At 40.3% G+C, this 23,167-nt stretch overlaps 1 long non-coding RNA gene across 1 annotated transcript; it reads left to right on the plus strand.

Moving 5' to 3' along the window:
• Window positions 1–708: 708 nt before the first annotated feature.
• Window positions 709–13,185, plus strand: LOC122451113. The gene is made up of 3 exons (XR_006272313.1): window positions 709–767; window positions 2,910–2,913; window positions 13,111–13,185. It is a non-coding gene; the product is annotated as an uncharacterized LOC122451113 (long non-coding RNA).
• The last annotated feature ends 9,982 nt before the right edge of the window (window positions 13,186–23,167 follow it).

Below are 23,167 nucleotides of genomic sequence, written 5' to 3' on the forward strand. Positions count from 1 at the left end.
TTGAGGACTTCTTCCAAGGGACAGTAATTCCCTAGCACTTATGAGTTACATTAGAGACAGCAAACCAAAGCTTTGGTCATTTAAATTAAAAGAAAGAAAGAAAGAAACAAGAAACTTTGAGAAAAGGAATACTGGTAACTACTACCATACACCAAAGTGATAAAGGCAAAGAGTCATGGATTAGACACTGGCAGCATTTCATGTAAACCTGCTTAATGATATTCATCATGTTTATCTAAATACTACCTTCTCTACATTACTCTTATCCTGAACCAGAACTTCTGCTAAGGTAGTCTAGGTTGTTTGATTGGTAGGGTAACCAGATCTTCACCCTGAGATGACTAAACTCCTGGTTATAACTTTTGTTATACAGGACCAGTGTATGTGGCAGTTTATGCCCTAACCACTAATGCTGAAGAAGCTGAGGTTGAATGGCCCTATGAAGACCTACGAGACCTTCTAGAACTAACATCAAAAAAAAAAAAAAAAAAGTCTTTCTCATCATAAGGATCTGGAATGCAAAAGTAGGAAGTCAAGAGATACCTGGAGGAACAGGCGAGTTTGCCCTTGCAGTACAAAATGAAGCAGGGAAAAGGCTAACAGAGTTTTGCCAAGAGAATGCACTGGTCCTAGCAAGCACCCTCTTCCAACAACACAAAGGAGGACTCGACACATGGATATCACCAGATGGTCAATACCGAAATCAGATTGCAGCCAAAGATGGAGAAGCTCTATAGAGTCAGCAAAAACAAGACTGAGATCTGACTGTGGCTCATATCATGAACCCCATATTGCAGCATTCAGACTTAAGTTGGAGAAAATAGGGGAAACCCTTTTATACTGTTCGTTGAGGTTCTCAAGAATGCTGAAGTAGTTTGCCAATGCCTTCTCCAGTGGACCATGTTTTGTTAGAACTCTCCAACATGACCTGTCTGCTTGGATGGCCCTACATGGCATGGCTCATAGTTTCATTCAAATTCTCTAGGCCAGAATATTGGAGTGGGTATCTTTTCCCTTCTTCATGGGATCTTCCCAACCCAGGGATTGAACTCAGGTCTCCTGCATTGCAGGGCAGTTTCTTTACCAGCTGAGCCACAGGGAAGTCCAAGAATACTAGAGTGGGTAGTCTATCCCTTCTCCAGGAGATTCTCCTGACCCAGGAATCGACTGGGGTCTCCTGCATTGCGGGTGGATTCTTTACCAACTGAGCTACCAGGGAAGCCCTTCAGTTTGGTTAGTTTTCTGTGATTGTGTTTTTCATTCTGACTGCCCTCAGATGAAGATAAGAGGCTAGTGCAAGCTTCCTGATGGGAGGGGCTGGCTTTGAGGCGACCTGGGTCTTGCTCTGGTGAGTGGGGCCATCTCAGTAGATCTTTAACCCAGGTTTCTGCTGATGGTTGGGGCTGTGTTCCCCTCCCTCCCTCCCTGTAACCCTCAGGCCAAATTATGGTAGGGGAAATGGCAGAAGTGGCAACTTCCTTCAAAAGGACTTTGCCAGCTTGCCAGGTCTCCCTGGACTGTTGTAGTCAGTGCCCATGACCACTTGGCAGGCCACAGTCGACCTATCCACCAGAGGCTCCTGGACACTCACCGGCAAGTCTGGCTCAGTCTCTTGTGGGGTCACTGCTCCTTCTTCCTGGTCCTGGTGTGCCCAAGGCTTTGTTTGTGCCCTCCAAGAGTCTCTGTTTCCCCAGCCCTGTGGAAGTTCTGTAATCAAATCCTGCTGACCTTCAAAGTCAGATTCCCTAGGGATACTCAGTCCTTTTGCCTGAGCCCCAATTTGGGAAGCCTGTTGTGGGCCCTAGAACTTCTGCAACAGTGTGAGACCTTCTTTGGTATGATTGTTCTCCAGTTGGTGAGTCGCCTGCCCAATGGCTCTATAGTGGAGCTCATGGCTACCTCCTTCAAGAGGACTTATGTGACACTGTGCCTACCTGGACTACTGTTGCCAGAGCCTCTGTCTCCATGGCAGGCCGCTGCTGACTCACGCCCCCACAGGAGACCCTCAAACACTCAAGCCAGACACAGATCTGGATCAATATCATGTAGGGAGTCACATGAGACCCTTGCACATGTGAAAGGTCCCTTGGTCCTGGTATGCACAAGGTTTTGTTTGTGTCCTCTGAGCATCTCTGGTGGGTATGAGGTTTGATTTTAAATGTGATTGCATCCATCCTACCATCTTGTTGTGGCTTCTCTTTTGTCCTTGGTCTCAAGGGGTTTTTTTGGTGGGTTCCAAAATTCTCTTGTCGATGGTTGTTCAGCAGTTAGTTCCAGCTTGACAGTCTGGAAGTTCTAATTTCATCTACTGTTGAAACTAGCTTACAGGCTTTTGAGCATTACTTTGCTAGCATGTGAGACGAGTGCAATTGTACTATAGTTTGAACATTCTTTGGCATTGCCTTTCTTTGGGATTGGAATGAAAACTGACCTTTTCTTGTCCTGTGGCCATTGCTGAGTTTTCCAAATTTGCTGGTGTATTGAGTGCAGCACTTTAAGAGAAAACCACTAGGCCATTCAGGTATGAGCTAAATGGAATCCTTTATGATGATACACTGGAAATGACATGTAAGGGATTAGATCTGATAGAGTGCTTGAAGTTCTATGGACAAAGTTCATAACTGTATAGGAAGTGGTGATCAAAACTATCCCCAAGAAAAAGAATTACAAAAAGGCAAAATGGTTTTCTGAGGAGGTCTTACAAATAGCTGAGAAAAGAAGAGAAGCAAAAGGCAAAGGAGAAAGTGAAAGATGTACCCATCTGAATGCAGAGTTTCAAAAAATAGCAAGAAGAGATAAGAAAGCCTTCTTAAGTGAACAAAGCAAAGAAATAGAGGTAAACAATGGAATGGGAAAGACTAGATCTCTTAAAGAAAATTAGAAATACCATGGGAATATTTCATGCAAAGATGGGTACAGTAATGGACAGAAATGGTATGGACCCAACAGAAGCAGAAGAGGTTAAGAAGAAGTGGCAAGAATACACAGAAGAACTATACAAAAAAGGTCTTAATGCTCCAGATAATCACAACAGTGGGATCACTCACCTAGAGCCAGACATCCTAGAGTGTGAAGTCAAGTAGGCCTTAGGAAGCATTACTATGCACAAAGCTAGTGGAGGTGTTGGGTTCCAGCTGAGCTATTACAAATCCTATAAGATGATGGCCTTACAGTGCTGCACTCAATATGCCAGCAAATTTGGAAAACTCAACAGTGGCTACACAGGACTGGAAAAGGTCAGTTTTCATTTCAATCCTAAAGAAAGGCAATGCCAAAGAAAGTCCAAACTACTGCCCGATTGCACTCATTTCACATGCTAAGAAGTTAAAGCTCAAAATCCTGTAAACTAGACTTCAACAATACATGAACTGAGAACTTGCAAATGTACAAGCTGGATTTAGAAAAGACAGAGGAACCAGAGATCAAATTGCCAAGATCTGTTGGATCATAGTAAAAGCAAGGGAATTCCAGGAAAACATCTGCTTCTGCTTCATTGACTATGCTGAAACCTTTGACTGTGTGGGTCACAACAAGCTGTGGAAAATTCTTAAAGAGATGGGAATACCAGACCAACTTACCTGCCTCTTGAGAAACCTGTATGAAGGTCAAGAAGCAACAGTTAGAACCGGACGTAGAATGGACTGGTTCCAAATTGGGAAAGGAGTATGTCAAGGCTGTATATTGTCACCCTGCTTATTTACTTACATGCAGAGTACATCATGCAAAATGTCAGGTTGGATGAAGCTCAAGTTGTAATCAGGATTGCTGGGAGAAATATCAATAACCTCAGATATGCAGATGACACCACCCTTTAGGCAAAAAGTGAATAGGAACTAAAGAGCCTCCTGATGAAGGTGAAAGAGGAGAGTGAAAAAGCTGAAAACTCAACATTTAAAAAAGGAAGATCATGGCATCCAGTCCCATCACTTCATGGCAAATAGATGGGGGAAAAATGGAAAGAGAGACATAATTCATTTTCTTGGGCTCCAAAATCACTGCAGATGGTGACTTCAGCCATGAAATTAAGACACCTGCTGTTTGGAAGAAACGACACATCTAGAAAGCATATTACAAAGCACTTTGCCAACAAAGATCCATGTATTCGAAACTATGGTTCTTCCAGTAGGCATGTGTGGATGTGATAGTTGGACCATAAAGAAGACTGTGCACCCAACAAAGAAAACTATAAGCAAGGTGAAAAGACAGCCCTCAGATTGGGAGAAAATAATAGCAAACAAAGCAACAGACAAAGGATTAATCTCAAAAATATACAAGCAACTCCCGCAGCTCAATTCCAGAAAAATAAATGACCCAATCAAAAAATGGGCCAAATAACTAAACAGACATTTCTCCAAAGAAGACATACAGATGGCTAACAAAAACATGAAAAGATGCTCAACATCACTCATTATCAGAGAAATACAAATCAAAACCACAACGAGGTACCATTACATGCCAGTCAGGATGGCTGCTATCCAAAAGTCTACAAGCAATAAATGCTGGAGAGGGTGTGGAGAACAGGGAACCCTCTTACACTGTTGGTGGGAATGCAAACTAGTACAGCCGCTATGGAGAACAGTGTGGAGATTTCTTAAAAAACTGGAAATAGAACTGCCATATGACCCAGCAATACCACTTCTGGGCATACACACCGAGGAAACCAGATCTGAAAGAGATACGTGCACCCCAGTGTTCATCGCAGCACTGTTAATAATATAATAGCCAGGACATGGAAGCAACCTAGATGTCCATCAGCAGATGAATGGATAAGGAAGCTGTGGTACATACACACCATGGAATATTATTCAGCCATTAAAAAGAATTCATTTGAATCAGTTCTAATGAGATGGATGAAACTGGAGCCCATTATACAGAGTGAAGCAAGCCAGAAAGATAAAGACCAATACAGTATACTAAGGCATATATATGGAATTTAGAAAGATGGTAACGATAACCCTATATGCAAAACAGAAAAAGAGACACAGATGTACAGAACAGACTTTTGGACTCTGTGGGAGAAGGCGAGGGTGGGATGTTTCGAGAGAACAGGATCAAAACATGTATATTATCTATGGTGAAACAGATCACCAGCCCAGGTTGGATGCATGAGACAAGTGCTCGGGGCTGGTGCACTGGGAAGACCCAGAGGGATCGGGTGGAGAGGGAGGTGGGAGGGGGGATTGGGATGGGGAATATATGTAAATCCATGGCTGATTCATGTCAATGTATGGCAAAAATCACTACAATATTGTAAAGTAATTAGCCTCCAACAAATAAATATAAATGGAAAAAAAATTTAAAAAATTTAAAAAAATAAAAAGAATTTAAGAAGACTGTGCACCAAAAAAGTGATGCTTTCAAATTGTGGTACTAGGAGAGGACCCTTGAGAGTCCCTTGGACAGCAAGAAGCTCAAACCAGTCAATCCTAAAGGAAATCAACACTGAATATTCATGCTGAAGCTAGAGCTCCAGTAGTTTGGCAATTTGATGCAAAGAGCCAATTCATTGGAAAAGACTCTCAATGCTGGGGAAGATTGAAGGCAGGAGGAGAAGGAGACGACGGAATACGAGATAGTTGGGTGGCATCACCAATTCAATGGACATGAGTTTGAGCATACTCCAGAAGTTAGTGAAGAACAGGAAATCTAGCATGCTGCAGTCCATGGGGTCACAAAGAGTTAAACATGACTGAGCAACTGAACAACAACAAATATCCTAGTGCATCCCTTGACTTCCAGATGCTACTCTTCCTGGTTCCCTTATATAGCAGCAATCCAATATTCTCATGATAATCAGGGTCTTTTTTTCTGGCCAAGTATAAATATACAGTAGCTCATCATTTGTTCGTTGAGCTATTGACTTAAAGAGCCCAAAACAACTAAGTAAAAGCTGTGACTTGAGAATTAGTGAAACTCTTACCAAGTCTTCTTGTAGAAGCAGCTACTTCCTGGAAACTAGTAGCTTTAGACCAACAAACTAAACTTGTGGGATCAGATTTCACAAATTATACAATTGAGCCTAGGAGGATGGCGAGAGGGCCCAGTAATACTTTTACCCTTTGATTTCCAGACTCATACCTATAGGATGCTAAGCAGCATAAAATAGCCATTAGTTCAGTGTATATTCCAAATCTTGAAAGATAGTACCCCTAATTCTGATACATTTAGGAGAAAATTCCGATATTTTATCAGTCTAACAGTTTCCAAGGGATATAGTTTCTGACAGCTTCAATGGATTTCATATCCCTTGTAGGTCTCTTGATTAAAGACAAAGTAAAAATTTGACATGAGATAGAAAAAGCTGGCTTAAAACTCAACATTCAGAAAACTAAGATCATGGCATTCCATTCCATCACTTCATGGAAAATATGGATGTGGAACCAATGGAAACAGTACAGATTTTATTTTCGTGAGCTCCAAAATCACTGCAGATGGTAAATGCAGCCATGAACTTAAAAAACATTTGCTCCTTGGAAGAAAAGCTATGACAAACCTAGACAGCATATTAAAAAGCAGAGATGTTACCTTGCCAACAAAGGTCTGTCTAGTTAAAGCTATGATTTCTCCAGTAGTAATGTACAGAAGTGATAATTGGACCATGAAAAAGGTTGAGCACCAAAGAATTGATGCTTTTAAGCTGTGGTGTTGTAGAAGACTTTTGAGAGTCCCTTGGGCTGCAAGGAGATCAAACTTGTTAATCCTAAAGAAAATCAACCCTGAATATTCATTGGAAGGACTGACGCTGAAGATGAAGCTCCAATACTTTGGCCACCTGATGTGAAGAGCCAACTCATTAGAAAAGACCCTGCTGCTGGGAAAGATTGAAGGTGGGAGGAGAAGGGGATGACAGAGGATGAGATGATTGGATGGCATCACTGACTCAATGGACATGAGTTTGAGCAAACTTCGAAAGTTGGTGAAGGACAGGGAAGTCTGGAGTGTTGCAGTCCATAGGGTCACAAAGAGTCAGACATAACTGAATGATTGAACAACAACAAAGTCAAGTTAGAGTAGCTCTCAGCATTGTTTGCTTGTGCCTACAAGTTGAGTGTTTCTTTACTTTTTTTTTTTCATTTATTTTTATTAGTTGGAGGCTAATTACTTTACAATATTGTAGTGGGTTTTGTCATACATTGACATGAATCAGCCATGGATTTCTTTTCATTTTTAAAGGGTTAAAAAAACAAAAACAAACCAGAACATGTGATAGAGCCCATAGGTGGCCCAAAAGTTTAAAATATTTACTCTCTGGCTCTTTACAAAAAAAAAAAAAAAAAACTTTGCCAACCTGTGATTGGATTGCTAATTGTCAATTTTTTTAAGCAGGAAAATATTAATTTCTATTAAGTGAAATTTCATATGTAGTCCAATCCAAATGAAACAAATAGTGATTACTGCTCTGGTTGAAGAGCTGAAAGATTTTAGAACCCTGTTTCCTCAGTTTCCCTCTATTTCTTCTAATGCCTCAGTACCTCTTCAGTAGCTTGGGATCCACAGACTGTGGTTGAAAACATTGAGTTTAGAAAGTCTCTCAACTCTTCCAGTGTTAATATTAGGATATTGTTTTTTATATTGGCTTACACTACTAAAAAACACTCTGGCCTCCCAAGAGCTAAATTTTGTTCAGTAATATAGTCTGGTAATTATTAACATATCCGGAGGGCATGAACAACCACAGAGCTCTAGTGAAGTCACAGAACACTGAGCAAAGCAATTAGATCTTTGCTCTCCTCCCCCAGGATTTTCTATGAGCTTCCTGAAAGTGTCAATTTCACCCCTAAAACCAGCCTCGCTGAAGCTTAAACTACCCCCAGATGGGATCACTAACCTTTTGTTAGAGATAGGGCTGATTGACAACAAGACCCAGGTTTGGGCTGGTCTTTTCAGTTTGGGAAGCTTGCTTTTTATAATATGAGAAATAAAGTTGTGCTCATGCTTTTCTGGAGAATTTCAAAACACAGAAATTAGGTCAAATGGGCAATTCTTCCTGGGCTGTGTAACATTTCGTTCCTTGCCAAAACCAGAGAAAAACATCAATTCCCTAGTTCAATGGGGTCCCACTTTTTCCTTCTAAGGGGATAAGTTGTGCAACCTCTGAGAGTTATATAAAGTTTGGTTCAGCTGTCTTCCTGTCATGTCCTTTGTAGAATGTGCCTCTGAAGTAATGGCCTATATCTCAAAGCCATAATCTGCCCAATGAGCCAAAACTTGTTCTTTCCTGGAACCCAGAAAGGAATGGGTGTGGAACTAATCCTCCTTTCCCATGCCTATTCCATATCCTGGAAATCCTAGTGTTCTCCCAAGAGTTCCACAAATTCCCGAGGGAACTTAAATTTTTATGATTAACTATGGCTCTGACTTCCTGCCTCTTCCAACTCTTATTCTCTACTCTGCCCCATGGTGGTTTCAAAAACAATAGAAGAATCAGCCTGCAATTAGTGCAGTCAAACATGGATATCTCTATTTCTCCTTTCAATTCTGTTGACTTACTTTATGCATTTGAAGCTCTACCCTTGGGTGCACACATATTTAGGATTTATACATATATATATATATGTATATATACACACATATATATATATTGCTTTTTTGAACCCTTAATTATTACCTATTGTTTCTTTTTTTAATTCCTGATAGTATTCCTTGCTATAATTTTTACTTTGTTTGATGTTAGTATACTTATCCTCACTCTGTTTTACCTTGTGTCTATTCCAGCTCTTTATTTTCATTGTATTTATTTCTTTACATTTAAATTGGGTTTCCTTTAGACAGCATAAAATTGGGTCTTGTTTTTTCATCCATTCAGGCAAGCTCTGTATTTTAACTTATGTATTTTGACTATTTACATTTAATATGATATGAATAGATTAAATCTATCACCTTTTCTGCTCTTTTCTATTTAGTTATCTGATTCTTTTTGGTTTGTTTTTCTATATTTATGGCTACCCTTGAGTTAGTTGAGCTTTTTTTTTTAATGATTTGATTTTATCTTCTCTCATGGCTCATTATTTATACATTTTTACTTAAATTTTTTGCTATTACTACCCTACGGTTTACAGTATGCAACTTTAATGAGTCTACCTTCAAATGGAATCAGTGGCAGACTTCATTTTTTGAGGCTCCAAAATCACTGCAGATGGTGACTGCGGCCATGAAATTAAAGGACGCTTACTCCCTGGAATGAAAGTTATGACCAACCTAGACAGCATATTAAAAAGCAGAGACATTACTTTGCCAAAAAAGGTCCGTCTAGTCAAGGCTATGGTTTTTCCAGTAGTCATGTATGGATGTGAGAGTTGGACTATAAAGAAAGCTGAGCACTGGAGACTTAATGCTTTTGAACTGTGGTGTTGGAGAAGACTCTTGAAAGTCCCTTGGACTGCATGGAAATCCAACCAGTCCATCCTAAAAGAAATCAGTCATTACCATCTTTCTAAATTCCATAACCCTATATGCAAAACAGAAAAAGAGACACAGATGTACAGAACAGACTTTTGGACTCTGTGGGAGAAGGTGAGGGTGGGATGTTTCGAAAGAACAGCATGTATATTATCTATAGTGAAACAGATCACCAGCCAAGGTGGGATGCATGAGACAAGTGCTCGGGCCTGGTGCACTGGGAAGACCCAGAGGAATCGGGTGGAGAGGGAGGTGGGAGGGGGGATCGGGATGGGGAATACATGTAACTCCATGGCTGATTCATGTCAATGTATGACAAAACCCACTGAAATGTTGTGAAGTAATTAGCCTCCAACTAATAAAAATAAATGAAAAAAAAAAAAAAAGAAATCAGTCAGTCCTGAATATTCACTGGAAGGACTGATATTGAGGCTGAAACTCCAATTCTTTGGCCACCTGATGCGAAGAGCTGACTCATTTGAAAAGACCCTGATGCTGGGAAAGACTGAAGGCTAGAGGAAAAGGGGATGACAGAGGATGAGATGGTTGGATGGCATCACTGACTCAATGGACATGAGTTTGAGTAAACTCTGGGAGTTGGTGACAGACAGGGAGACCTGGCATGCTGCAGTCCATGGGGTCACAAAGAGTCGAACACAACTGAGAGACTGAACTGAACTGAACTTTCAAATAATATGTCATTTCATATATAATTTAAGAAACATAGAGTACCTTATATTCCTTCCATTGATTTTTGCTCTATTAATGTCATAATTTACTTTTGCATTGCTATATGGCTTCCCTAGTGGCTCAGCTGGTAAAGAACTCACTTGCAGTGCGGGAGACCTGGGTTCGATCCCTGGGTTGGGAAGATCTTATGGAGAAGGGAAAGGCTACCCACTCCAGCATTCTGGCCTGGAGAATTCCATAGACTGTATATAGTCCATGGGGTCACAAAGAGTCAGACACGACTGAGCTACTTTCACTTTCACAATACATTACATCTGTTTTTCCTTTAGACAAATTAATTTTGAAAGTCATTAAATATAAGAGTTAATCTGTTTCAACTTACCTTTATTTATTCTATTTTCAGGGCTCTTCCTTTCTTTCTGTTGATCCAAGTTTCTGTCTTATATCTTCTGCCTACAGGAAAACTTCTTTGAATATCTTTTGTAGAACATTAAGTCTCAAAGATGAGGCCTCCTCCTCTTCTAGCAAGAGCCCGTTAATCATACTAACCCTGTTTTCCCTCAGGTGTGGGAGTTTTTCCTTTCTAGTCCTTTCCCTAGCTGTGGTGAATATTCACTAGTGCCCTACAGGGTGTTTTTGCCTTTCTTCCCACAGAGTTAAATGTTTGTGCTACAGTAAAAAGGAGAGAATGGTCTAGTAGAGTTCTGTGACACTTCTTCATTGGCTGTTCTTCCCTTTCTTCACATTTATACCTTAAGGGACACTTTCACAGTACTTTTACTAGTCTTTTCTGAGAACACCCAAAGGAGTTCATGGAGAAAAACACAAGAAATTTCAGAATCCCCCATTTCTGCAGCTCTCCAGTGGCTTTACAATCTCTTCTTGGTAGCCAGTTGCACCTTTCTTGCTAAGCAAATGCTAATGAGACGGGAAGAAAGTGGGGAAAATGGCAGTCATTGAGTAAAATAGGATAGGACAAAAACTGGTTAGAATGACTAGGCCCAAGAAAAGAGAAAATTCAACTTTTAGCAGATTTTGAGCCTTGTTATATGCTCACAGTGATTCATTAGAATATGCTAAATGACACAGTCACCAGAGCAGTGACAGTTTTCCAAGGATGACCATAAAAGGCCAAAAAGTGGGCAGTGGCCCAATTCCTAGAAATCCCTGCCCCCTTCCCCAAAATAATTAAAATATTCCTCCTACTCATCAGCTTATGAAATTACCCACCCCACAAGTTGGGCTGCTTTCACTTTCTAAGAAGTTCTGCTTTCTGCCTATGGAATGCACATCTCTCCAAATAAAGTTGCTTTTGCTTTACTTTGGTTCATTCCTGAATTCTTTCCTGCATGAAGCCAAGCACCACCACTTGGTGGTCGATCCCAGGGGCTCCTGTGTGTCCCATGATATGATATTTCCCTCTCTTGCATCACTAGCATGCCTCTGTCATGGTTGACATCCATCTCTCCTTATATTTTGGGGCTAGTTGATTGCCCTGAAAACTCAGTCCTCCTGTAGTGTCAAAAGAAGTCATGAAATTGTCTATTTTTTTAAATTAATATATTTTTTAACTGAAGAAAAACTGCTTTACAGAATTTTGTTGTTTTCTGTCAAACATCAACAAGAATCACCCATAGGTATACATATGTCCCTTCCCTCTTGAAATTCTCTCCCATCTCCCTCCCCATCCCATCCCTCTAGGTTGTTGCAGAGCCCCTGTTTGAGATCCCCTGAATGTTACAGCAAATTCCCATTGGCTGTCTAGTTTACATATGGTGATGCAAGTTTCCATGTTACTCTCTCCATACATCTCACCCTCTTCTTCCTCTCCTCAACACCAGTATCCATAAGTCTCTTTGCTATGTCTGTTTCTTCATTGCTGCCCCACAAATAAATCTGTTCCATCTTTCTAGATTCCATATATATATATATGTTAGTATATGATATTTATATTTCTCTTTCTGACTTACTTCACTCTGTGTAATAGGCTCCAGGTTCATCCATTTCACTAGAACTGATTCAAATGCATTCCTATTTACGGCTGAGTTCCACTGTATATGTGTATGATGGCTTCTTTATCCTTTCATCTGTCGATGGACATCTAGGTTGCTTCCATGTTCAGTCTACTGTAAATAGCACTGCAATGGACATTGGGGTACATGTGTCTTTTTCAATTTTGTTTTCCTCAGGCTATATGCCTAGTAATGGGATTGCTGGGTCATATGGTGGTTTTATTCCTAGTTTTTTAAGGAATATCCATACCATCCTCTATAGTAGCTGTATCAATTTACATTCCCACCAGCAATGCAAGTGGGTTCCCTTTACTCCACACCATCTCCAGCATTAGTTTTTAGACTTTCTGATGATGGCAATTCTGACTGGTGTGAGGTAGTATCTCATTGTAGTTTTGATGTACATTTCTTTAATAATGAGCAATGTTGAACTTGTTCATGTGCTTGTTAGCTACTTGTGTGTCTTCTCTGGACAAACGTCTCTGTTTATGTCTTTTCCCCACTTTTTGATTGGGTTGTTTGTTTTTCTGGTATTGAGTTGTATGAGCTGCTTGTATAATTTGAAAATCAATCCTTTGTTAGTTGTTTCCTTTGCTATTAGTTTCTCCCATTCTGAGCACTGTCTTTTCACCTTCTTTGTAGTTTCCTTTGTTGTGCAAAAGCTTTTAGGTTTAATTAGGTCCCACTTTTTATTTTTGTTTTTATTTACATGCCTCTAGGAGGTGAGTCATAAAGGATCTTGCTTTGATATATGTCATTGAGTATTCTGCCTGTGTTTTCCTGTAAGAGTTTTATACTTTCTGGTCTTACATTTAGGTCTGTAATCCATGTTGAGTTTATTTTTGTGTATGGCATTAGGAGGAGATGTCTCTTGTGTTGTTGGAAAAGGGAGTTTGCTATGACCATCACCAGATGGTCAATACCAAAATCAGATTGATTATATTCTTTGCAGTCGAAGATGGAAAAGCTCTGTATAGTCGGTAAAAACAAGACTGGGAGCTGACTGAAGCTCAGGTCATGAACCCCTTATTGCAAAATTCAGATTTAAATCGAAGAAAGTAGGGAAAGCCTCTAGACCATTCAGGGATGACCTAAATCAAATCCCTTATGTGGTGGCAGTGACAAATAGATTCAAGGGATTAGATCTGATAGACAGAGTGCCTGAAGAACTATGGACGGAGGTTCATGACATTGTACAGAAGGCACTGATCAAGATCATCCCCAAGAAAAAGAAATGCAAAAAGGCAAAAGGGTCATATGAGGAGGACTTACAAATAGCTGAGATAAGCAGAGAATCTAAAAGCAGAGGAGAAAAAGAAAGTTATACGCATCTGAATGCAGCATTCCAAAGAATAGCAAGGAGCGATAAGAAAGCTTTCCTCAGTGATCATTGCCAAGAAATAGAGGAAAACAACAGAATGGAAAACACTAGAGATCTCTTCAAGAAAGTTAGAAATATCAAAGGAATATTTCATGCAAAGATGAGTACAAAAAGGACAGAAATGGTATGGACACAACAGAAGCAGAAGAAATTAAGAAAAGGTGGCAGCAATAAACAGAAAAACTACACACAAAAAATCTTATTGATCCAGATAACCACAATGGTGTGATCACCCACCTAGAGCCAGGCATCCTAGAGTCCAAAGTCAAGTGGACCTCAGGAAGCATCACTATAAATAAAGCTAGTGGAGATGATGAAACTCCAGCTGAGCTATTTCAGATCTTAAAAGAAGGTACTGTTAAAGTGCTGCATTCAATTTGTCAGCAAACTTGGAAAGCTCAGCAGTGGCTCCAAGACTAGAAAAGGTCAGTTTTCATTCCAATCCCTAAGAAAGGCAATGCCAAAGAATGTTCAAACTACAGCACAATTGCACTCATTTCACGTGCTAGCAAAGCAATGCTCAAAGCCTGTAAGTTAGACTTCAACAATACATGAACCGAGAGCTTCCAGATGTTCAAGCTGGGTTTAGAAAAGACATAGGAACCAGAAACCAAATTGCCAACGTTGATTGGATCATAGAAAAAGCAAGATAATTCCAGAAAAGCATCTACTTCTGCTTTATTGACTATGCCAAAGCCTTTGACTGTGTGGATCACAACAAACTGCAAAATTCTTGAAGAAATGGGAATACCAGACCACCTTACCTGCCTCCTGAGAAATCTGTGTGCAGGTCAAGAAGCAACAATTAAAACTGGACATGGAACAACAGATATGTTCCAAATTGGGAAAGGAGTATGTCAAGGCTGTATATTGTTACCCTGCTTATTTAACTTATATGCAGAGTATATCATGCGAAATGCTGGGCTGGATGAAGCACAAGCTGGAATCAAGATTGCCAGGAGAATTATCAGTAACCTCAGATATGCAGATGACACCACCCTTAGGCAGAAAGTGAAAGGAACTGAAGAGCTTCTTGATGAAAGTGAAAGAGGACAGTGAAAAAGTTGGCTTAAAATTCGACATTCAAAAAGCAAAGATCATGGCATCTGGTCTCATCACTCATGGCAAATAGATGGGGAAAGAATGAAAAGAGTGACAGAGTTTGTTTTCTTGGGATCCAAAATCACTGCAGATGGTGACTGCAGTCATGGAATTAAAAGATGCTTGCTCCTTGCAAGAAAACTATGACCAACCTAGAGAGCATAGTAAAAAGTGGAGATATTACTTTGCCACCAAAGTTCGGTCTCATGAAACCCATGTTTTTCCAGTAGTCATGTATGGATGTGAGAGTTGGACCATAAAGAAAGCTGAGCACCAAAGAATTGATGCTTTTGAACTGTGGTGTTGGAGAAGATTCTTGAGAGTGTCTTGGACTGCAAGGAGATCAAACCAGTCCTCCTAAAGGAAGTCAGTCCTGAATATTCATTGGAAGAATTGATGCTGAAGCTGAAGCTGAAGCTCCAGTACTTTGGCTACCTGGTGTGAAGAATGGACTCATTAGAAAAGACTCTGATGTTGGGAAAGATTGAGGGCAAGAAGAGAAGGGGATGACAGAGGATGAGATGGTTGGATGGCATCAGCGACTTGATGGACCTGAGTTTGAGCAGGTTCCAGGAGTTGGTGAAGGACATGTAAGGCTGGCCTGCTGCAGTCTGTTCATCACAAAGAGTCAGACATGACTGAGAGACTGAACTGAACTGATGGCATTAGGGAGTGTTCTAATTTCTTTCTGTTATATATTGCTGTCCAATTTTCCCAGCACCACTTATTGAAGAGGCCATCTTTGCCCCACTGTATATTTTTGCCTCTATTGTTAAACATAAGATACCCATGTTTAAAAAAAATAAAAATAAAAAAAAAGATACCCATGTGTGTGAGTTTATCTCTGCACTGTATCTTGTTTCATTGGTCTGTATCTCTGTTTTTGTGCCAGTGCCATACTGTCTAGATGACTGTAGCTTTGTAGTATAGTCGAAGGTCAGGAAGGTTGATTCATCCATCTCCATTCTTCCTTCTCAAGACTGCTTTGGCTATTCAGGATCTTTTGTGTTTCTATAAGAACTGTGGAATTTTTTGTTTTAGTTCTGTGAACAATGCCATTGGTAATTTGATAGGGATTTCATTGAATCTGTAGATTGCATTTGACAATATAGTCATTTTCACAGTATTGATTCTTCCTACATGGGACCATGGAGTATCTCTCTAGCTGTTTGTTTCATCTTGATTTCTTTCTTCAGTGTCTTATTATTTTCTCTCTACACTTCTTATGTCACTTTAGGTAGGTTTATTCCTAGATATTTTATTCATTTTGTTTCAGTGGTGAGTAGGATTGATTCTTTAACTTCTCTTTCTAATTTTTCATTGTTAGTATATAGGAAAGCAAGTGATTTCTGTGTATTGACCTCGTATCCTGTGACTTTGCTAAATTCACTGATTAGCTCTAGTAATTTTCTGATAATTTCTTTAGGTTTTTCTATGTATAGTATCATATCACCTGCAAACAGTGCAAGTTTTACTTCTTCTTTTCCAATGTAGTTTCCTTTTACTTCTTTTTCTTCTCTGATCAGCAATACGTGAACCCTGAAGTTTCAGATGTTCAAGCTGCTTTTAGAAAAGGCAGAGGAACCAGAGATCAAATTGCCAACATCTGCTGGATCATCAAAAAAGCAAGAGAGTTCCAGAAAAACATTTACTTCTGCTTTATTGACTATGCCAAAGCCTTTGACTGTGTGGATCACAATAAACTGTGGAAAATTCTGAAAGAGATGGGAATACCAGACCACCTGACTTGCCTCTTGAGACACCTGTATACAGGTCAGGAAGCAACAGTTAGAACTGAACATGGAACAACAGACTGATTCCAAACAGGACAAAGAGTCTGTCAAGGCTGTATATTGTCACCCTGCTTATTTAACATATATGCAGAGTACATCATGAGAAACTCTGGGCTGGATGAAGCACAAGCTGGAATCAAGATTGCTGAGAGAAATATCAATAACCTCAGATATGCAGATGACACCACCCTTATGGCAGAAAGTGAAGAGGAACTAAAGAGTCTCTTGATGAAAATGAAAGAGGACAAAGAAAAAGTTGGCTTAAAGCTCAACATTGAGAAAACTCAGATCATGGCATCCAGTCCCATCACTTCACGGCAAATAGATGGGGAAACAGTGGAAACAGTGGCTGACTTTATTTGGGGGGGCTCTAAAATCACTGCAGATGGTGATCACAACCATGAAATTAAAAGATGCTTACTCCTTGGAAGGAAAGTTATGATCAATCTAGACAGCATATTAAAAAGCAGAGACATTACTTTGCCAACAAAGGTCCGTCTAGTCAAGGCTATGGTTTTTCCAGTAGTCATGTATCGATGTGAGAGTTGGACTATAAAGAAAGCTGAGTGCTGAAGAATTGATGCTTTTGAACTGTGGTGTTGGAAAAGACTCTTAAGAGTCCCTTGGACTGCAAGGAGATCCAACCAGTCCATCCTAAAAGAAATCAGTCCTGGGTGTTCATTGGAAGGACTGATGTTGAAGCTGAAACTCCATTACTTTGGCCACGTGATGTGAAGAGCTGACTCATTTGAAAAGACCCTGATGCTGGAAAAGATTGAAGGCGGGAGGAGAAGGGATGACAGAGGATGAGATAGTTAGCTGGCATCACCGACTCATTGGACATGGGTTTGGGTGGACTCTGGGAGTTGGTGATGGACAGGGATGCCTGGCGTGCTGCGGTTCATGGGGTTGCAAAGAGTCAGAGATGACTGAGCGACTGAACTGACTGACTGCCTGATTGCCATAGATAGCACTTCCAAAATTGTGTTGAATAATAGAGATGAGAGTGGGCACCCTTGTCTTGTTCCTGATCTTAGAGGGAACGCTTTCAGTTTTTCAGCATTGAGCTTAATGTTTACAGTGGACTTATCATATATGACGTTAGGTTGAAAGTGATGTCTTTTCAACTTTCTATATCCTCCAGTAAAAAGAAATTCAGTACTTATATTTATTGTCTGCATGTTAATTCCTGGAGTTATAAGACTCCTCCTAATTTACAGTTAAGAAAATGGGTACAAAAAGGTTCCGTGTGTTGGTGGGTGGGGCATATAAGGAAGCAGATGACAAAGTAGAAACAGGGTAGAAACCTACAGTTGCGCTGAGCCCAAATTTGTGTAGGTCTACTTAGCTGGGGCTTCCCAGGTGGCACTAGTGTTAAGGAACCCTCTTGCCAATTCAGGGGATTCAAGAGACTCAGACTCAATCCCTGGAGAAGATCACAGCAACCCACTCCAGTAGTCTTGCCTGGAAAATCCCATTGACAGAGGAGCCTGACAGGCTGGAGTCCACGGGGTCACACAGAGTCAGACATGACTGAAGCGACTTAGCACACATGCACACACACATTTACCTGAGGAGGAATGATGAGGATGAGGATGATGACAATTAAGATAATGGAGGCATTAACATATGTCTTTATTTTCTGTTATATTTTATTTTTCACCACTCTTTTGCCTTTCCTTCTTTGGACAGTGACATTCAATGTCTCAGGGCAAAATGCATATTCTAAAATCATTGCATTTTTGGCCTTTGAGCTTTAAAAGTAAAGGACAAAGAATAAGAAAAATATTTGGAGTAGGGAGAACTGATTTTATTTGTTGCTAAAATGACACAAAATTAAGCTGGAAAGTGGGGAGGGAAGTTGATTCAGAGGGGCAACAAGAGAACTTGAGATGCAAGTATTCAGAGAAATGGGCCCTTCCTTGGATTCCCTCATTCAAACTTCCAGACTGCCCTAGAAGTGCACAGAAACTCCAATTGCATTGGTGATTCAAAACTGTTCCTTCCCTTTCTGCATGGCATCTGGGAAAGCAGTGAGGCCTTAAAGAACCCACATCCCAAGTAGGCCTAGGAGAAGTAGTATAGAGATGGCACAGTGCCTCTGGGTACATTGGACTAAGGCATATTCCCAGAGTTCTGTACACCCCAGTGAGAAGCTACAAGCAGTGAAACAATTTCCTGTGCCCACTAGGGAACCAGAGGCAGGCCCTTACATAAACCCAGTGTGTTTCTCTGGTTCAGAGTAGTTCAGGACACTCACTCCTGAGTCCCCAAGGGTGGCAAGGAAGCTGAATGGGATGGAGTCTTATGGTTTGGAATAATGTAGCACTGATTATATTCATGATTGAAGGCTACTCCAATTACAACCTTCGAGGATACAAGTGTAAGTAGTTAATAACCAAGAACTAATGAGATGTCCCCTTAAACCAAGCTAAGGCACCCTACAAGTCCCTAGAAAGCAGATGCACCCTGAAGAAAAGGAGGTTGGATGGGGACTGAATTAACTTGATTTTCTTTTTTTTGTCAAGTGGTAGAATATGTACTCTTAAGAGAAGTTGAGTCATATAAAAATATACAAATTACAGTTCTTGCCACTGATTCTGTTGACCAAGTTTCTTACTTGTTAAGATTTTAATGACATTATTTATTACACTTCAACTGTGTTCCAGGCATCTAGCTAAGCACATTACTTAATCCTCTCAGCAAACCTGAGGGGTAGATCTTATTACCATCTGTATTTAAAAAACTTGGGCTTATTGAGGTTAAGTTAGCTACCCAATATTTCACAGCTACTAAGTGGGCTGGAACTTGAGAACCACAAAGGCACTCTTTTCCTTTCCTTATTCTTCTTTTTTAAAAAATTAAAGTAGAGTTGATTAAAAATATTGTGGAGTTCCATGTGTACAACCAAGTGGTTCAGTTACACATATACATATATGTTTCTCCATTGCATATTATTACGAGATATTGAATACAGTTTTCTATGCTATACAGTATATCCATGCTATTTATATGTTTTTTTATGTAGTAGTGTGTATCTGTTAGTCCCATACTCCTAACTTATCTCCCTCTCTCACCCCTGGTTTTTCTTTTTGGTAAGTATAAGTTTGTTTTCTATGCCTGAGATTCTGTTTCTGTTTTATAAATAAATTCATTTGTATTATTTTTTAGACTCCATGTATGAGTGATATCATATAATATTTATTTTATGTGGCTTACTTCATTCAGTATGAGTGTATATATGTATACATACATACATGCATATATTATACACACAGTGGAATATTACTTAGTCTTAAAGAAGAATAACATATTTTCATGTGCAGCAACATGATGGACCTGGAGATTATCATACTGAGTGAAGAAAGCCCATACTCTTAGCCACCAGAACTTTAGAACTTAACTGTTCATGGTCAGAGATAAATTTTCTTTTTCTTTCTTTCTTTTTTTCTGAGCTCAAGAATGTAAAAATGGATTCCCTTAGATACCATGTGCTGTACTGTGCTAAGTCACTTCAGTCGTGTCTGACTCTTTGAGACCCTATGAACCATAGCCCACCAGGCTCCTCTGTTCATGGGATTCTCCAGGTAAGAATACTGGAGTGGGTTGTCATGCCCTCCATCAGGGGATTTTCCCAACCCAGGGATCAAACCCACATATTGTATGTCTCCTCCATTGGCAGGTGGGTTCTTTACCACTAGCACCACCCGGGAAGCTGTAAGACACCATATTCCCTTCTGTAAAATTGCTCTAGCTTCTCTGGTCTAGTTCAAAACAAAATCATTACTTCAAATAATTTCAAGTATTATTTTGAATGAAATTATTTTGAATTACAAAAAAATGTCTTACGGATATTGATACCACCCAATATCCTTTGCTATCATAGCTAAAAGGATTTTTTACATAATTTATCACAGAAGTTCTCTAGCCTGGCAGCACTAGCATCACCTGAGAAATGGATAGAAATGCAAATTCTCAGGCCCAACTCCAGACCTCCTGACTCAAAAACTCTGGAAGAGAAACTCATCAACCTGTTTTTACAAGACCTCTAGCTGAGTCTGATGTACTGTGAGGTTCGAGAACTGCTGTTCTAGCTCAGCACCTGGCATGTTCAGTGGCTTCCCTCATAAAGAATTAGCCTGCAATGTGGGAGACCTGGGTTCAATTCCTGGGTTGGGAAGATCCCCTGGAGAAGGGAACAGCTACACACTCCAGTATTGTTGCCTAGAGAATTGCATGGACAGAGCCTTGGTGGGCTACAATCCATGGGGTCACAGATTCAGATACGACTGGGTGACTTTCACTTCACTTCACTTCATCATGCATACAACCACTTGAGATATACTGTGCACCAGAATCTATAATTGTCCAGAGGTGAACCTGGAAAGATTTGTAGGGGCCTCTTTGGGTTTACTGGAACCAATTTCAATGTGTGGAGGGGGTCTCCTTACTGACAAACAGTTTTTGGGGATACCAGCTGGGTGTCCTACAATTCAAATCATTCTGGCACTACTTACCTGGAAGCAGCATCAGATTCCATAGATCAGGGGTTAGCTCCACCCACTGGCTTCAGATGCTAGATGAAAGTCCAAGTTGCCACATGTGTTTCTGACCTACTATCTATAAATCAGAAGTTTCCATGATGGCATTTTTGGGTTTGATTTATTTGCTAGAACAGCTCATAGAAATCAAAGAACTATTTTGCTTACTAAATTCATTGTAAAAGGATATAACTCAGGAACCATCAGTTGGAAGAGTTGCATAGAGCAAGATATGGGGAAAGGGTCAGAGCTTTTATGTTCCCTCCAAGTGTCACTCTCCCCAGATCTCCGTGTGTTCACCAACCTGGAAGTCACCAAATCTTGTTTGGGTTTTTATGGATAGCTCATTACATAGCCATGATTGATGAAATTATTGTTCATTGGTAACTGATTCAACCTCCAACCCTTCTCCCCTCTCTGGAAGTCAAGTGGTTGAGACTGAAAGTTACAACCCTTAATCATGCCATTGGTTCCTCTGGCAACCAGCCCCCATCCTTAGGCGGGGTCCCAAAGTTACTTGATTAACACAACAAAAGACACCTTCACCCTCCCACACTTAGAAAATGCCAAGGGTCTTAGGAGCTCTTTGCTAGAAACTGAGATGAAGACCAAATACAGAGGGTCCCAATTAATGCTTTTTCAACTTTAAGATGATCAACAAGCATGTGGTAGAAATCAAACTTCGAATTTTGAAATTTGAGCTTTTTCTGGGCCAGCAGTGCTCAGCACAACACACTTTCCTGAGGCTGAGCAAGGCAGTAGCTGCATCTCCCAGTCACAGGATCATGACAGTAAACAACTGATACACTGACAACCTTTCTGCTTTTCTCTTTCAGTTTGTTGTTATTGCTGTTTAGTCTCTAAGTCATGTCCAACTCTTTTGCAACCCCATGGACTGTAGCCCATAAGGCTCCTCTGTCCATGGGATTTTCCAGGCAAGAATACTAGGATGGGCTGATCCTTCTTCAGGGCATCTTCCCAACTCAGGGACTGAACTTGCATCTCCTGCATTGCAGGCAGATTCTTTACCACTGAGCCACCAGGACAGCACCACTGTATTTAATGAATTACATGAGATATTCAACATTTTATATAAAATAGGTTCAGTGTTAGATAATTTTGCCTAACTGTAAACTATTGGAAGTGTTCTGAGCACATTGAAGGTAGGACGTTTGGTAGTTTTGGTATATGTCAGAATGTTTTATTTCTCTTTGTCACTTCTTGTCTCATCCCAACAAAAATTTGGAGTGATGGACTAAAATTTGTAGAACAATAGACAAATTATAGCTCAGGTCAGCTCAAGCAGAGAGTTTTTTTTTTTTTTTTTTTTTTATTAGTCAGGCATTCCCAAAGAAGTCCTCTTCATCCTTCCTGTCAACCCCTCTTGGCTTCCCCTTCTCATACTTCCAGTTTCCTCCTTCTGGTTATGCCTTGGGCAAAGTATGGGCTTGTACCAACCACCAGTCAATGAAAGGGAATGCAAATGGGTGTACACTCAAGGCCGAGTGATTATTTCAAGTTATATAACAGCAAGTTGTGTTGGTTATGTGTTCCCATAATTCAGTCTGTTATAATTAGATATAGAGTATTCTTGAGCCCTTAATAGGCCCCTAACTGCCTAAGGTTACTTGGAGGAGTCCCTGTGGTTATTTTGAGGGCCTTGGGCACAAGTGCAGGAGTTGAAAAGTCTCTGCAGTTATTTTGTAGCATATCTGTTAGCTCTCCTGGGTGTGTCTTTAGAGATCAGTTTGCATCCCTTTCAGCCAGGCCTTGTTGCTCATGCCTAACTTCCTACCTAGCTGTATATTAAATGCAGTTTTGACAACATATTTTCAATTTATGATGGATTTATTGAGAAATAATCCCATCCTACGTTGAGGAATATCTGCATATATTATTATAAGTCACAATAATACAGAGCCAGATCAAGTTAGAGGATTTTAGCTTCAATAAGTACATAAAAGGGGTGGAGGTAAGGGACTTTAAACAGAGGGAAGAATCATTTGATTGACATCTTGTTATTCATTAGATGAACTTATCCTTTCATTCATTCACCAAATATTTATTGAGCACATATAAGGTGTGAGCCTCTGAGTCACAAACCCAAGATAATCTTGCTATCGATATGGTTGAGTGAGTAGGAATGACAGCATGGGGGCCTACCAAGAAGGCTACTATGATGCCTAAGTGGAAGCTGACAAGATTCTGGGAAGCATGGCAGTGGGGGAGTGGATTAACCAGGAGATGCTT

The sequence above is a fragment of the Cervus canadensis genome, chromosome 1 (assembly GCF_019320065.1).
Source record: "Cervus canadensis isolate Bull #8, Minnesota chromosome 1, ASM1932006v1, whole genome shotgun sequence".
NCBI classification, from domain to species: Eukaryota; Metazoa; Chordata; class Mammalia; order Artiodactyla; family Cervidae; genus Cervus; species Cervus canadensis.